The sequence below is a fragment of the Glycine max genome, chromosome 10 (genome assembly GCF_000004515.6).
Source record: "Glycine max cultivar Williams 82 chromosome 10, Glycine_max_v4.0, whole genome shotgun sequence".
Classification (NCBI taxonomy): Eukaryota; Viridiplantae; Streptophyta; class Magnoliopsida; order Fabales; family Fabaceae; genus Glycine; species Glycine max.
Window position 1 is genome coordinate 8,064,662 of NC_038246.2, and position 15,408 is coordinate 8,080,069.

The window sequence follows — 15,408 nt, forward strand, 5'->3', positions numbered from 1 at the left end:
AAGGTGAAATGAAAGAAAGAAGAAGAAGAAGAAAACTAAGAGAGAGCAATGTGGTCACACCACACAGGCGTAGCAGCTTCCTATTCTTTCTGCTCTTCTTGAAAGCTAAAACGCACCGCTTCTTTGTGTACAACAATATGCTTTTTTATCTTCTAGGTTTAAATATGTTTTAAGTTTATCCAAATAAAACACAGTTTTAATATTATAAGAAAATGTTTGTATGCATATGATATATTGTTTCTTTAAGGAGTCTTTGAGAGCACCCCTAAATAATTCACAAAGATCCCAGCGTGAGTACATGGACAAGTGTCTTTTTAAGTTGCACAGTCAATGCAGTGACGAGCCAACGGGTAATGCAGACGCTCACGCGTTTTTACAGAGACAGCTTCATGTAGCTTTGTATGGATGTTTCTATAGGAGGATTCATCCAGATATTTTTAGATGTATGTCTTTGTCAAACACATTCTTATCTATCCACACCCCTATATAAATATATATATATATATATATATATATATATATATATTTATATTTATATATATATATATATATATATATATATATATATATATATATATATATATATATATATATATATATATATATATATATATATATATATATATATATATATACACTAGGGTGTTACAGGGCATGAGATGATGATCTATTGATCGTGATCCTAGCCTCTACTCGTGTCCGTCCCTAAGTACCTGAAAGTAGGAAACGACATCGTGCAGCAATACTGTGGTCGCGTTACCGTTTTATCTTGATTGGTTTCTGCCTTTAGACCCATCCCGGCATTTGTGTTAGACAAGTGGCCTCAAATATCTTAAGAAGGGGGGGGGGTTGAATTAAGATATTACAAACTATTTCCCCAGTTAAAATTCTATTTCACTTTCTATTCAAGTTACAAATTCCCTTAACAATGAACTTCTTAAATATTGATTCAAATAGAACAATCTGAATATAAATATAAAACAATAATAAATAAAAGAGTTTAAGGGAAGAGAAAGTACAAGCTCAGATTTATACTGGTTCGGCCACACCCTTGTGCCTACGTCCAGTCCCCAAGCAATCTGCTTGAGAGTTCCACTATCTTGTAAAATCCTTTTACAAGTTCTGAACACACAAGGACAATCCTTCCTTTGTGTTCAGAATTCTTTTACAACAACAGACCCTCGGTCTCTTAATCCCTTAGAGAATTAGAAAGAGTAGAAGAATGAATCTCTCTTGAAAGAGATAGATTTTACAATCTGAGCACTCAAATGATTCCTTAATGAATTGCAAGTGGATTGGCCAAGGAATTCTTAAGAGGATAAAATGATTTTGCTCTTTGAGAGAATAAACACTTGTTGTTCTGAAAAACTCTGAGCAAATTCGTGTTCTAAGTCACATACATATAGACCTTTGGTGGTCATTTAAAAACCATTTGAGAAGATGTGACTCTTAGAAATATTTTTCTGAAAATCTTGTCTGGTAATCGATTACAGGATTTGTGTAATCGATTACAGCTTTTAAAATTTGAATTAAAACGTTTATTAATTGCTAGTAATCGATTACCAATATTGTTTAATCGATTACATTGTCTAAAATTTGAATTAATCATTTTTGGCCACTGGTAATTGATTACATCCTCTGGTAATCGATTACCAGAGAGTAAATCTCTTGAAAAACACTTTTTAACTTAAATTACTTGGCCAAACCTTTTGCTATATCAATTAGGAATTCCCTTCCTAAAATACTAGTGATCATCTTGATGTTGTGGCTTGTATTCTTGAATCATTGTCTTGAATTTAAACTTGAAAAGCCCATTTGCATCATTTGCATCAAATCATCATGATCATCATCAAAACACCAAAGACATTTGCTTCTACAATCTCCCCCTTTTTGATGAAGACAATATAAGTCCTGAAATCAAGATTCAAGCAAGCAATGTATATATATAAAATTTGCGTTCACTCCCCCTATGTTTTGGAATTGATGATAACTTGATTTCTAAGCTTTTTCTAAGCCTTTCTACACCATGATCACTTGATTTCTAAGCTTTTTCTAAGCCTTTCTACACCATGATCACTTAATTTCTAAGCTTTTTCTAAGCCTTTCTACACCCCCTTTGACAACATCAAAAAGCCAAAGTACTTGGGAATGAACACAGATATAATAATGAAGTGGAAACATAGTAATTACAAAGTATGAGGCATAACCAACCAAACTCATAAATAAGACATAACCAAACCAGAATCCAAACAGTTCAAAATTCAAAAACCACATAGTATCAAAGCATAAAAGTCTAAAATCCAAATACTACAAGATAAATAAAGTATTGAACATAATAATCTAAGTAGCAAAGCCAAAATACACGGCTTATAAGAGACATAGAATTATAAACTAAATTTTAAGAAGGTGGTGGCGGTGGTGGAAGATCGAAACTCTGACGAATGTAACCCACATCCTCTTCAAGCTTTGTGAGGCGAATATCCATGCCAGCAAAACGTGTATCCAGTGAGTCGAAACATTCACCAACATAAGAATAAAGACCTCGTAATTCGGAAAGGACTTCATTCATGAGTGCTGAATCATCTCGCTGAGGAGGAGGTGAAGGAGTACGCTCATCTTGAGGAGGGAGTGCGTCTTTCTTCAGCCATTGACCATTCCGATCCTTACGGTATCCAAAGGAAGTCACTGCACCAGCACCAATTGCAAAGGAACGCTTGACTTGAACAAATGGTTCATCATCAAGCGGAATTTGAAAATGACACAGAAACAAAGTTATCAATTAAGGGTAAGGGAGAGGTGCATTGGCCCGTAATGCCTTAAGCATTCGGTATCGAACCAAGTGGGCCCAATCGATCTGACGGCTGATAAGGAAAGCCCACATCAGAATCAAATCCTCCTCAGAGGATTGTGCTAAATTTGAAGACCGGGGAAGCAAAATTCTAACAATTATATAGTGCATGATGCGATTATCAAATGTTAATGACCCGGCCAACAATCTACCGGTCATTTCAGCCTGGTCATTGCAGACCATACAGCGAGCATCATGACTAGAATAATCAAATTTCCAGTCATCAACAATGGTGCCCTCAAAAGGTGCACCTTGATTGGGTAAATGAGTTAAAGAAAAGAACAATGACTGATCAATGATCACAGGAATACCATGCACCTCAGAGGAAATAATGCCATCCTGAATTTTTAAATTGCAGTAGAAGACCTTTACAAGTTTAGGATAATGTGGCAATTTTAATGACATGAAATCAACCAGACCAGAATTTTGAAACACTTGATAGCGATCAAACGTTTCATCATTAAAGAAATCTATGTCTAGGTACTTAGGATCTAAGATGATCCTAGAAGAAAATTGAGATAGGTACCGTAGACGCTGATCATCGGATGAAAACAACGTGGATGATCTTGGAGATGACAAAAAGGGATGAATAGATGCTGTGGGTGCTTCGGATGGTCCGTGGCGGCGATGGGCAGTAGCAGCGGCGGTGGAGGATGATCCCTTTCTCTTCTTCAATGGTTCTGCCATTTGATGAAGTTTTAGTGGATTTCAATCGGTGCAAGTGCAAGAGGAGTGAAAAAGAAGAAGATTGGGCTTTACAGGACGTGATTTGGTGAAGATTTGAGTAAGATACGAAGGTTGGAAGATTTAGGGATGGAGGAGGCACGAGGGGAGGCCTTGGCTGCGCAGTAACACTGATTTCGTGAGTATTTATAGACGAGGACGAGTTGTAATCGATTACAAGGCCTGATAATCGATTACAGGAGTAATAAGCCTTCTGGTAATCGATTACAGGATGTTGTAATCGATTACAGGCTGCCTATTCTTGTGTAATCGATTACACTGGATGGTAATCGATTACTAGAGCATAAACTAGGCTAGTTTCTAAAAAAATACCTATGTCTATGCTAAATACATCTAATATGATTAATTATCACTACTAATGCACTTAATTCAATCATTCAACTATAAAACACACAGGAATTCATAAATTTTATCATAATAACAAGAATTTAAACAAAATCAATCAAAGTAACATATAAACAATCAATCATAAGAGTAAATTAATCAATCAATCCTTATTTTTCTAAATCACTAACATCTAAGAGGCCTAATTCCCTTCTAATAGAGAAGAATGCTTCTTTGGGGAGAGGTTTTGTGAAAATATCAGCAAGTTGATTCTTAGTATCAACAAACTCGAATACATAATCTCCCTTTAGGACATGATCTCTAAGAAAATGGTGCCTAATTTCTATATGTTTAGTTCTAGAGTGTTGAACTGGATTCTTGGAGAGATTAATTGCACTTGTATTATCACATCTAATAGGTATATGGTTAAGAAGAATTCCATAATCAGAAAGTTGTTGCTTCACCCATAAGATTTGAGCACAACAACTGCCGGCAAAAATATATTCCACTTCTGCAGTGGATAAAGCAACACTATTTTGTTTCTTACCGTGCCAAGAAACTAGAGCAGATCCAATGAATTGACAAGTTCCACTAGTGCTCTTTCTATCTGTTTTAGAACAGGCAAAGTCTGAATCAAAATATCCAATTAAGGTGCATGTGGAATTTCTAGGATACCATAAACCTATGTTTGTAGTGCCTACCAAATATCTAATGATTCTTTTAACAGCACTAAGATGTGATTGTTTAGGATTTGATTGAAATCTAGCACACATACACACACTAAACATTATATCAGGCCTGCTAGTAGATAAATAAAGAAGTGATTCGATCATACCTCGATATTGCTTAACATCTATTGACTGACCGGTTTCATCTTTATCTAGATAGCAAGCAGTGCTCATTGGTGTAGCCATGTGCTTAGCATTTTCCATGTCGAATTTGTGGATTAACTCTTTGCAATACTTGGATTGATTGACAAAGATACCATCCTTAGTTTGTTTAATTTGTAATCCAAGAAAGAAGTTAAGTTCTCCCATCATTGACATTTCAAACTCACTTTGCATGTCATGGGAGAATTCCTTGCACAACAATTTGTTAGTGGATCCAAAAATAATGTCATCAACATAAATTTGAACCAATAAAATATCATGTGATTTTCTCTTTATAAAAAGAGTAGTATCCACTTTTCCTCTAGAAAAGTCCTTTTCTAAAAGGAACTTACTTAGACGCTCGTACCAAGCCCTAAGGGCTTGTTTCAAGCCATACAAAGCCTTTTTCAATTTATAAACATGATTTGGCTTATCCAATATTTCAAAACCTGGTGGTTGTTCAACATATACTTCTTCTTGAATTAAGCCATTTAGAAAATCACTTTTAACATCCATTTGATAAAGCTTAAAATTCATTATGGATGCATATGCTAAGAGCATTCTAATGGCTTCTAATCTAGCAACTGGAGCATATGTTTCCTCATAATCTATACCTTCTTCTTGATTATATCCTTTTGCAACTAATCTAGCCTTATTTCTAATGATTATTCCATGTTCATCTAACTTATTTCTAAATACCCATTTTGTTCCTATGATGGGATAATTTTTAGGTTTCTCTACAAGTTCCCACACATTGTTTCTTTCAAATTGATTCAGTTCTTCTTGCATGACAATAATCCAGTTATCATCTACTACGACTTCTTTTATATTTTTAGGTTCAATCATAGATACAAAAGCCATATTATTGCATAAATCTTTAAGAGAATGTCTAGTTGTTACCCCTTTTGAGATATCACCAATAATGTTGTCAAGGGGATGATCTTTTGAAGCTTTCCATTCTTTTGGAAGTTCATCATTGGATTTGACTTCTTCTGGAGGATCTTCATTGCTTCCTTTACCTTTTCCTTTAGAATCTTGTCCATGAATATGCATTTGTTCTAAAGATTCTGCAATATCATCTAGCATATTCTTTCTTGACAAGATAGCATTAGATTCATCAAAAGTAACATGAATGGATTCCTCAATATTCATAGTTCTTTTATTATATATCCTATATGCTTTGCTTTATAATGAATATCCAAGAAAGATGCCTTCATCAGATTTTGCATCAAATTTTCCTAGATTATCTTTACCATTATTAAGCACAAAACATTTGCAACCAAAAACATGTAGATGTGAAATGTTAGGTTTTCTACCATTATGTAACTCATATGGGGTTTTCTTTAAAATGGGTCTTATTAAGGCCCTATTCATGATGTAACATGCAGTATTGACCGCTTCAGCCCAAAAATATTTTGGAAGAAAAGTATCATTTAATAGAGTTCTAGCAATTTCTTCCAATGACCTATTTTTCCTCTCAACAACTCCATTTTGTTGAGGGGTTCTAGGTGCAGAAAAATTGTGCTCAATACCATGTTCTTCACAAAATGATTCAAAATCTTTGTTTTCAAACTCACCCCCATGATCACTTCTAATGGATGCAATCTTAAGATTTTTCTTGTTTTGTATAACTTTAGCAAGTTTTCTAAATGCTTGGAATGCATCACTTTTATGAGTAATAAATAATGTCCAAGTATATCTAGAGAAATCATCAACTATAACAAGAGCAAAGTAATTTCCTCCAAAACTCATGGTTCTAGATGGACCAAATAAATCCATATGCAATAATTGTAAGGGTTGAGTGGTTGAAACAATATTTTTAGGTTTGAATGAGACTCTAGTTTTTTTGCCCTTTTGACATGCATCACATAGTTTATCTTTTTCAAATTTCAATTTAGGCAAACCAACTACTAAATCTTTTGAAATTAATTTGTTTAAGTGATCCATGTTCATGTGAGCAATTCTTTTATGCCATAACCATGGATCATCATCTTTGCTAAGAAAACAATGATTGTTATCTAGTTTTAGGCTTAAGTCTATCATGTATACATTGTTGACTCTATGTCCTACATGCTTTATATTAATGTCATGCTTATGTTCTATAAGACATTTTTGAGAATCAAATGATACTAGATAGCCTTTGTCACATAATTGACTAACACTAAGCAGGTTGTGCTTAAGACCTTCAACAAGTAGAACATTTTCAATGGAGTTTGAAGAATTTGTACCTATTTTACCAACTCCAAGGATTCTACCTTTGTTGTTGTCACCATATGTTACATGCCCGCTTTTCTTGGGAGAGATATGTGTAAACTTTGATGCATCTCCAGTCATATGTTTTGAGCATCCGCTATCTATGTACCACTCCTTCCTCAAGGACACCTACATAATCAAGTTTTTGACTTAGGTACCCAAACTTTATTGGGTCCTTGTGTGTTAGTGTAAACTGAGGATCCTTTTGGGACCCATATCATTTTAATGTTGCTGTAATTTTTCTTAAAGTAGCAAGTAGATATGCCATGTCCTTTTCTTCCACAGTAAAAACAAGTGATAGAACTAGAATTATATTTTTGTGTGGAAGTAGAGAAGTTTTTATGAAATTTTTGATGTTTTTCAGATTTACATCCTAGTCCAGCCTTATTGGAGACATATCTTTGTTTTCCTTATATGACATCTAAATTATTTTTACTATAAGAAAAATTTGCAAGTGAGTTTTTCAACTCTTTAATTTCTTTTTCATATTTTTCACAACAACTACAAGAATCTGATATTTTCTTGTCATAAATAGTAGAGATATGAACTTTTTCATTTGATTTAGAAATTGAGACTTCATTTCTAAGATGATCTAATTCTTTGTTTAATTTTGAAATTTCATTTTCTAAATTTGAAATTGTTTTCTTAGAAGATGAAACTAACTTTGCAAGTTTAATTGACTCTTTATGCAAATCAGCAAATGCATCTTGTATCATCAAAAGAAATGGATAGGTTATTTGAAGATGTTACCTCTTCATCACTTTCATAACTTTTAGCCATAAGGCAGAGGTTTATCTCTTCATTTTCTGAATCTTCAGAAGATTCCATATCATTTTCATCCCATGTGATGTATGCTTTCTTCAATTTCTTTTCACTAAAATTTTTCTTTTCATACTTCTCCATCTTTTTCTTGAAGATGGGACAATCAACCCTCAGATGTCCAGGTTGATTGCACTCAAAGCACTTTGGAGTAGAGGATGAAGTTTCTGTCCTTCTTTTAGATTTAAAATTGGGTCGCCTTTGATTTCATCTTACTTTAAGAAACTTGTTGAATCTTTTTACAAAAAGGTTTAGATCATCATCTTCATCTAGATCATTTTCCTTATCACTTTCTTCTTGGATTGAAGATGAGGCTTTAAGAGCAATTCCCTTCTTTTTCTTGTCATTTTCTTCATGTTGGTGTAATCTCAATAATTCCATTTCGTGTTCCTGTAACTTTCCAAATAGAGTAGCAAGAGACATGTTAGATAAATCTCTTGATTCAGTAATGGCTGTTACTTTAGGTTGCCATTCTCTGCTTAAACATCTTAACACTTTGTTTATGAGATCTTCATTTTAAAATTCTTTCCCTAAAGCTGCAAGATGATTTACTATATGTGTTAATTGTAGAGTGTCCCACATTTCCTTAGCACTCTTACAATTTGAAACCCTGAAATATTCATCCATTCCCAGGGCAGATGTTATTATGTTTTTGGCTTTTAAATTGTATTGTACTCGTCTTCTATCCTCTTCAGACCATCTATCTCTAGGTTTTTCTATTGTTATGCTTTCACTTGATGTGCTTCCATCTATTGTAATTCATTCTACTGTGGTGGGTATATAAGGCCCTATTTCTATGGCTTCCCAAATATTTAAGTCTATTGCCTCAATAAAAATTTGCATTCAGGTTTTCCAGTAGTGGTAACCCTCTCCATTAAAGATTGGAGGTCTATTGATTGAATTTCCTTCTGGAAATAAGAAGTTTGTTGAGGCCATTTTTCTTGAAGCTTCTAAACTTTATACAAGAATGAAGCTCTGATACCACTTGTTAGACAAGTGGCCTCAGATATCTTAAGAAGGGGGGGTTGAATTAAGATATTACAAATTATTTCCCCAATTAAAATTCTTTTTCACTTTCTATTCAAGTTACAAATTCCCTTAACAATGAACTTCTTAAATATTGATTCAAATAGAAAAATCTGAATATAAATATAAAACAATAATAAATAAAAGAGTTTAAGGGAAGAGAAAGTGCAAACTCGGATTTATACTGGTTTGGCCACACCCTTGTGCCCACGTCCAGTCCCCAAGCAACCTGCTTGAGAGTTCCACTATCTTGTAAAATCCTTTTACAAGTTCTGAACACACAAGGACAATCCTTCCTTTGTGTTCAGAATTCTTTTACAACAACAGACCCTCGGTCTCTTAATCCCTTAGAGAATTAGAAAGAGTAGAAGAATGAATCTCTCTTGAAAGAGATAGATTTTACAATCTGAGCACTCAAATGATTCCTTAATGAATTGCAAGTGGATTGGCCAAGGAATTCTTAAGAGGATAAAATGATTTTGCTCTTTGAGAGAATAAAAACTTGTTGTTCTGAAAAACTCTGAGCAAATTCGTGTTCTAAGTCACATATATATAGACCTTTGGTGGTCATTTAAAAACCATTTGAGAAGATGTGACTCTTAGAAATATTTTTCTGAAAATCTTGTCTGGTAATCGATTACAGGATTTGTGTAATTGATTACAGCTTTTAAAATTTGAATTAAAACGTTTATTAACTGCTAGTAATCGATTACCAATATTGTGTAATCGATTACACAGTCTAAAATTTGAATTCAAATATTTAGTAGCTGTTGCAAATCATTTTTGGCCACTGGTAATCAATTACATCCTCTGGTAATCGATTACCAGAGAGTAAATCTCTTGAAAAACACTTTTTAACTTAAATTGCTTGGCCAAACCTTTTGCTATATCAATTAGGAATTCCCTTCCTAAAATACTAGTGATCATCTTGCAGCGTTGTAACGCCGGCAAGTAGCTTCAATTTCTAAGTTGATAGGGACAACGTCTCCAGATGCAGTCCTAAGTCGCATAAAAACAAAAAGGCATTACCCGTGCAGTTATGGAAGAAAGAAAAGAAAGGATAGAAGTAAAGAGAAAATAGTAATGAAATAAGCCAAGAAAAGAAGAGTTGGGCTTACAAACTGATATAGTATGGTAATTAAGTGCGAAAATAAAATCCCCGGCAACGGCGCCAAAAACTTGTTGAGACTTTGGCAAGTGTACCAATCGCTCTTAAGTAGTAAACCTCGGAAGTCCGAGTATCGTTCCGCAGAGATTTTATTGCACTTATTAGATACTTCTCAATTTGTAAGTAAGAGTAAAATAATAAAAGCAGGAATAAATGTAGGAATAGAGTGCTATTACTAGAACAAATAGTTTAAAAGGAAAAACAATTGATAAAGATGCCAAGACCCGACAAACCCAATTGGCCTACGATGCATGTAAATAAGATATTCATTACCAATGCACTGGTATTAGTTCTATCCACATATGTTAATTACTTGCCCCTGATGCCTCACGTTGGCAAGCCTATTTTAACTACCTATCTCCCAAATGCCTTTGCGAAGATTCAATAATTAAAATGCATTAAGGTAAAGTTCTAGATGTTGCTTAAATGCATGAGCAGTGGATTATCATTCTATGCCTAGCAATGCTAACCCAAGGATTCTTTTCTTAAGATGTTCTATTAGGTGTTACCCTTTCCCAAGCGTATAACCCCTAAAACCGATGCATGCATTGAATCTTAAATATTTATTGGGAAATACCCTCTCCCGAGCGAATAAAACCCAAAAGAAGTTTAAGAACAAATGCAAGATAACAAGAAAAGAATTAGAACAGAAAAACCTGGAATAAATTCCTTTTGCATTGATAACTCTTGAAGCTCATCGTACATTGTTGGATTTTTAGGCCTGCCAGGCCCTAGCTAGGGGATTAGCCACTCATGGCCATTGAGGGCTTACAACTGGGGGTGAAAAAAAGAATGGGGAATAAAAACAAAGAATATATAGAGAGAAGAGTGCTCAGGCTTGAAGTGCTGAGAATAGTGCTCTGAGCCGAAGTGATGATTCCTTGGGATTGGCTCTCTATTTATAGTTGCTGAAGTGGGCTTCTGGGCCTTCGAAGTCGCGTTCAACGCGACACCTCACGCTTAGCGCGTTCAGATCGCGTGTTGGGCGCGCCATGCAGGCTTAGCCTGTGCTTCTGTTGGATCGCGCGCTGGGCGCCTAGCTGGGCTTAGCGCGCGTAACGGTTTCTGCTCCTTCGTGCTTAACGCCACGCTTAGCGCCTGCAGGTAGTTGCTCGCTTAGCGCCTGATGCGCGCTTAGCGCCACTGTTGGGCAGGGCCTGCTTCAGAATTCCTTCTTTTTCTTCCTTTCTGTTGCCATTTTTGCTTCATGTACCCTCATTTTTCGTATCTGCAACCAGAAATTCAATTTAATTAATTTTTCAGCTTTTAATTATAAATAACTACTAAATAATTAATTTTAAGCCAAAATTTGACTATTTAACTACTATTAATTCACAATTATTTAGCAGTTATCAAAATCCCCCAAATTAAACTTTGCTTGTCCCCAAGCAAACCAAGAATAAAAATAAATTTCCAAACAAGTTCTGAGTGTTTCAACACTATCAATGGCCTTAGTTCCTCCTTCTTCCAATGGTCCTTTCCGCATCTGTCAACATCTCAAAATGAAAGCATAAAACACACAAGTGGAATTAGTCAGTCCTTTGGAATCTTGATCAAATCTGGCTTGCCTTACTTTCCTCACAAGGCTGGTGTTTCCCTCTGCTCACAAGTGTACGGTTTAGTGTATGCAATTTTGCTAACAACCTGCAAGTAAGACTCCAAAGTTTTGCATTTCCTCTTAAGTATAGTTATCTTTAGTTACCTTCAGGTGGATCACTAAGGACTTTATTGGCTTGTATCGGGGCTTGGCTCACAAAAAATCATGGTTTTTCTTGAAAATTCAAATTAGGATTAAGAGAGCAAAAATTTCTAATACTTTCGATGCCTTCTTCTTAACCCTTTTATTTCCCCATAGCGCTTTTCTTTTGACACCTCTCTTGCTCTTTGTTTCTGCCCTTTATTTTACTCATGAAATTATATATATATATATATATATATATATATATATTTCTTTTTTTTGGGCTTCTAGTTTGTGAGAGGTGTCTTACTATATGCTGTACTATTGTCTTAGCTACCTATTTTCCAAAATCCCCCAAATTAAGACCTTTATAACCCATTTTTGCTCTCTTATCATCCTAAAGGGTAGGACTATCATTTATTGGCTCAAGGGTTAATTCAAAATAATATATAGGCTCAATCATGGGTGCAAGGGGAAAAAGATAATGTCGGGTTGGCTTTTTGGCTAAGTAGCTAGATATAACAAACATGGCCTTGATCATATCCACCTTAAGTAACTATTCTAACAATCCAAGAGTGATGCAAAACCAGGAACTTAAAAAAACAAGCGTTTTCTCTCACAATTAAGTTCACACTCTCACCGGATTTAAAGCAAGTATATGGCATACCAGTTATGACCTTGTTCCATCAGACTAACCTTCCCACCTTGTGCTATTCCTGTTCCATTTCTTGACCTGACTTGTGCTTCCAGAACCAATGTTTCCAAGGACTAGTGGCATCTCAAGTGTTTGAACCTTCCAGAACAAGCTCAAAAATTATGACTGCTCAAGTTTACCATGCAATTATTACTCAGAAAACAAATACTGAAATTCTAATATTATTACTACTACTTCTTTTTAATAACCAAACAGACCACATAAACGAAACATAAGAAAGAAGAAAACTCAAAACATAAAAGAAAACAACACAACATAAAAGAAAACATCAAAACATAGAAGAAAACATTAGCTGCCTCCGCCCAGGTCTGCCCATGGGCCCCAGTCAGCAGTGGCTAAGTCAGCAATGAGGTCTTCATCGACCGCAGGATCCTCAGCGGCTCCAGAAGGCTCTTCCCCCCTGTCAGTGGAGGGCTGGTCTCCTGACCAGGCAACCTGCTGACGATAAGCCTCTGGAGTGATGAGCGGCGGGTCCATCTGCAAGTGTAAGGACAGCCTATGCATGTTCTCCATGATGAGCTGTTGTCCGACGTGAATAGACCTCAGCATCTGAAAATGCATGTCCATGGATGCTGAGGTGGAAGCATGTGGAGGTCGCGGTCTCTGAGAAGGCTGAGACGGAGGCTGGGTAGGAAGAGGGGCCTCAGAAGCCGACGCTGAAGCCCTGGTGCGTGTGCGGCGAGTCCCAGGAAAGGTGATCGATGGGTCGGCGGGGTTCCAGCAGTTCTTCTTCACATAGGCCAAGTTGATCGCAGGGCTGAGTGACTCAAAGATCAGGGTATCAGAAACCACCCCCTGAATGTCACACAGCGCTGTAATCAATGCTGGGAACCCGAGCCTCGAGGTGCTGGACTGGGCAATCTGGCTGATTTGCTGTGATATAAAGCTGCCCACATCCATATCCATGCGGCTCACCAAACCGTAGATCAAGCGGGCCCTGTCAAGATTAACATCAGATGTGTGAGAAGTGGGCGCGAGATCATAGTAAGAAAGGACACTCCATGTCTGAGCGAGTGTCGTCATGTCCTTCCTCAGTAGCTTCCAGGGGAGTCCATCAGCATTAAGGACAAAACGCCCCCCTGGAGTACACAATGTGGCGGCGATGGTGTCAGGATCGGGGTGAGTGCTGAGGTATCTGGTGTATACTGGGTACTCCTCCCCGTCCTCCAAGATGACCGGGGTGTCGAGGAAGTCGTTAATCGTGTCAGCGTCAAACCGAACGACCTGTCCTCGCACCCTGCAAAATCTGGGATTGTGGTCCTCTGGATCATAAAGGTTCGAATAGAACTCTTTCACCAGAGCCACGTCGATCCGCTTCTCCGGTAGGTGAGTCAGCACCTGGTCCCATCTGCACCGCCTGAGTTCCTGAAGGAACTCGTCAAATATACCAGGCCCAAGTTCAACATTCCTTTCCGGAAGGATGTTCCGAAGCTGAATGTTGTCTTGGTACCTGTGCCAAGCGATCTCGGATGTGAAGCGGGAAGAGTCCCAGTTGGACGCTTCCCCTGGTGTAGGCACAGCTCGGCGCTTGCGAGAAGACATCTGAAAAAACAAAAACAGCAAAATAGACTTCAGTTAGCAATTAGGGGGGGTGCAGAAAATAAACAAGCAGGGGTGAAGTGAGTAAAGAAGGGGGGTGCAGAAAGCAAAGCGCGAGGACTGGTGGCCCTAAGGCCCAGCCTCGCGCTTGGCGCCACCCTGCGCGCTGCTTCTGGCACGCGCTTAGCGCCACAAGAGCGCGCTTAGCGCGTTCGCTGAAGTCCATGAGGGCGCTTAGCGCGTCTGTGCTGGCTAAGCGCGTGTTCCGTCTTGCTCCTCTGTCTGGCAGCAGCTCAGCGAGCTGCGCAAGCCTCGTGTCCGCACTCGCTAAGCCTCTAGCAAGGCTTAGCGTGATGTACCCTTAGGTTAGCATAGTTCAGAATCACAATCCTACCTTTCTGTGTACGAAGCAGTCTGAAACAAGATCGCAATAAGGCTCGGATTGGTTAGAAGAGAATGCAGAGAATGAGGATAAAGGTATAGAGAGCGTGTAGAAAAGAAAGAAAAAGAAAGATGCAATCTGCGTTTTTAAAATACAATGGAGGCAACTGAGGGGTTGGGCAGTTTTCGAAAACTGCCCAGCAATTATGGTGCACGCGCTTAGCGGGAGGACGCCGCTAAGCGTCCAATAGGCGCCTTAACCTTTGGCATTCCCTCGTATTTTAAAATTCAAAATCCACGAACGTACCTGGGCGCTTAGCGCGAGGTCTCGCGCTAAGCACGTAGCTTCGTGCAGCCCACTGGACTTCTGCTATTAGCACCCCTCCTTCTGCTGACTTCACCTGTTGGGCTTTTGTTTTCCGTACCCCCTGTTTGCTGTTTGCACCTATTGGGTTTTTTTTTTTTTTTTACACAAAAATAAAGACACTGCATTTTTACACTAAATGTTGGGTTGCCTCCCAACCAGCGCTTAGTTTATTGTCTTTAGCTAGACAATAGGCCCTTTCAAGGATCATTTAAATAGATAATGGTCGTCAATCGCTCTAGTTGTCCTCCGTTATACGGCTTTAAGCGCTGGCCATTGACGATCCATTTCTTCTCGAAATTCTCTTCTCTAGGGTCCACCAATTCCACTGCTCCATGAGGTCTAACTTCTTTTATGACAAATGGCCCTGACCACTTGGACTTCAGCTTACCTGGGAACAGCCTTAGCCTTGAGTTAAAGAGCAATACCTACTGCCTTGGCTGGAACTCTCTCCTCTACAACTTCTTATCATGATATGCCTTCGTTTTTTCCTTGTAAATTCTAGACGATTCATAGGCATTCAGTCTCATCTCCTCTAACTCCTGAAGCTGCAATTTCCTCTTTTCCCCGCATGCATTATTATCAAAGTTGAGCAACCGGAGAGCCCAATATGCTTTGTGCTCCAGCTCCACTGGTAAATGGCATGACTTCCCATACACTAGCTGAAACGGTGATAAGCC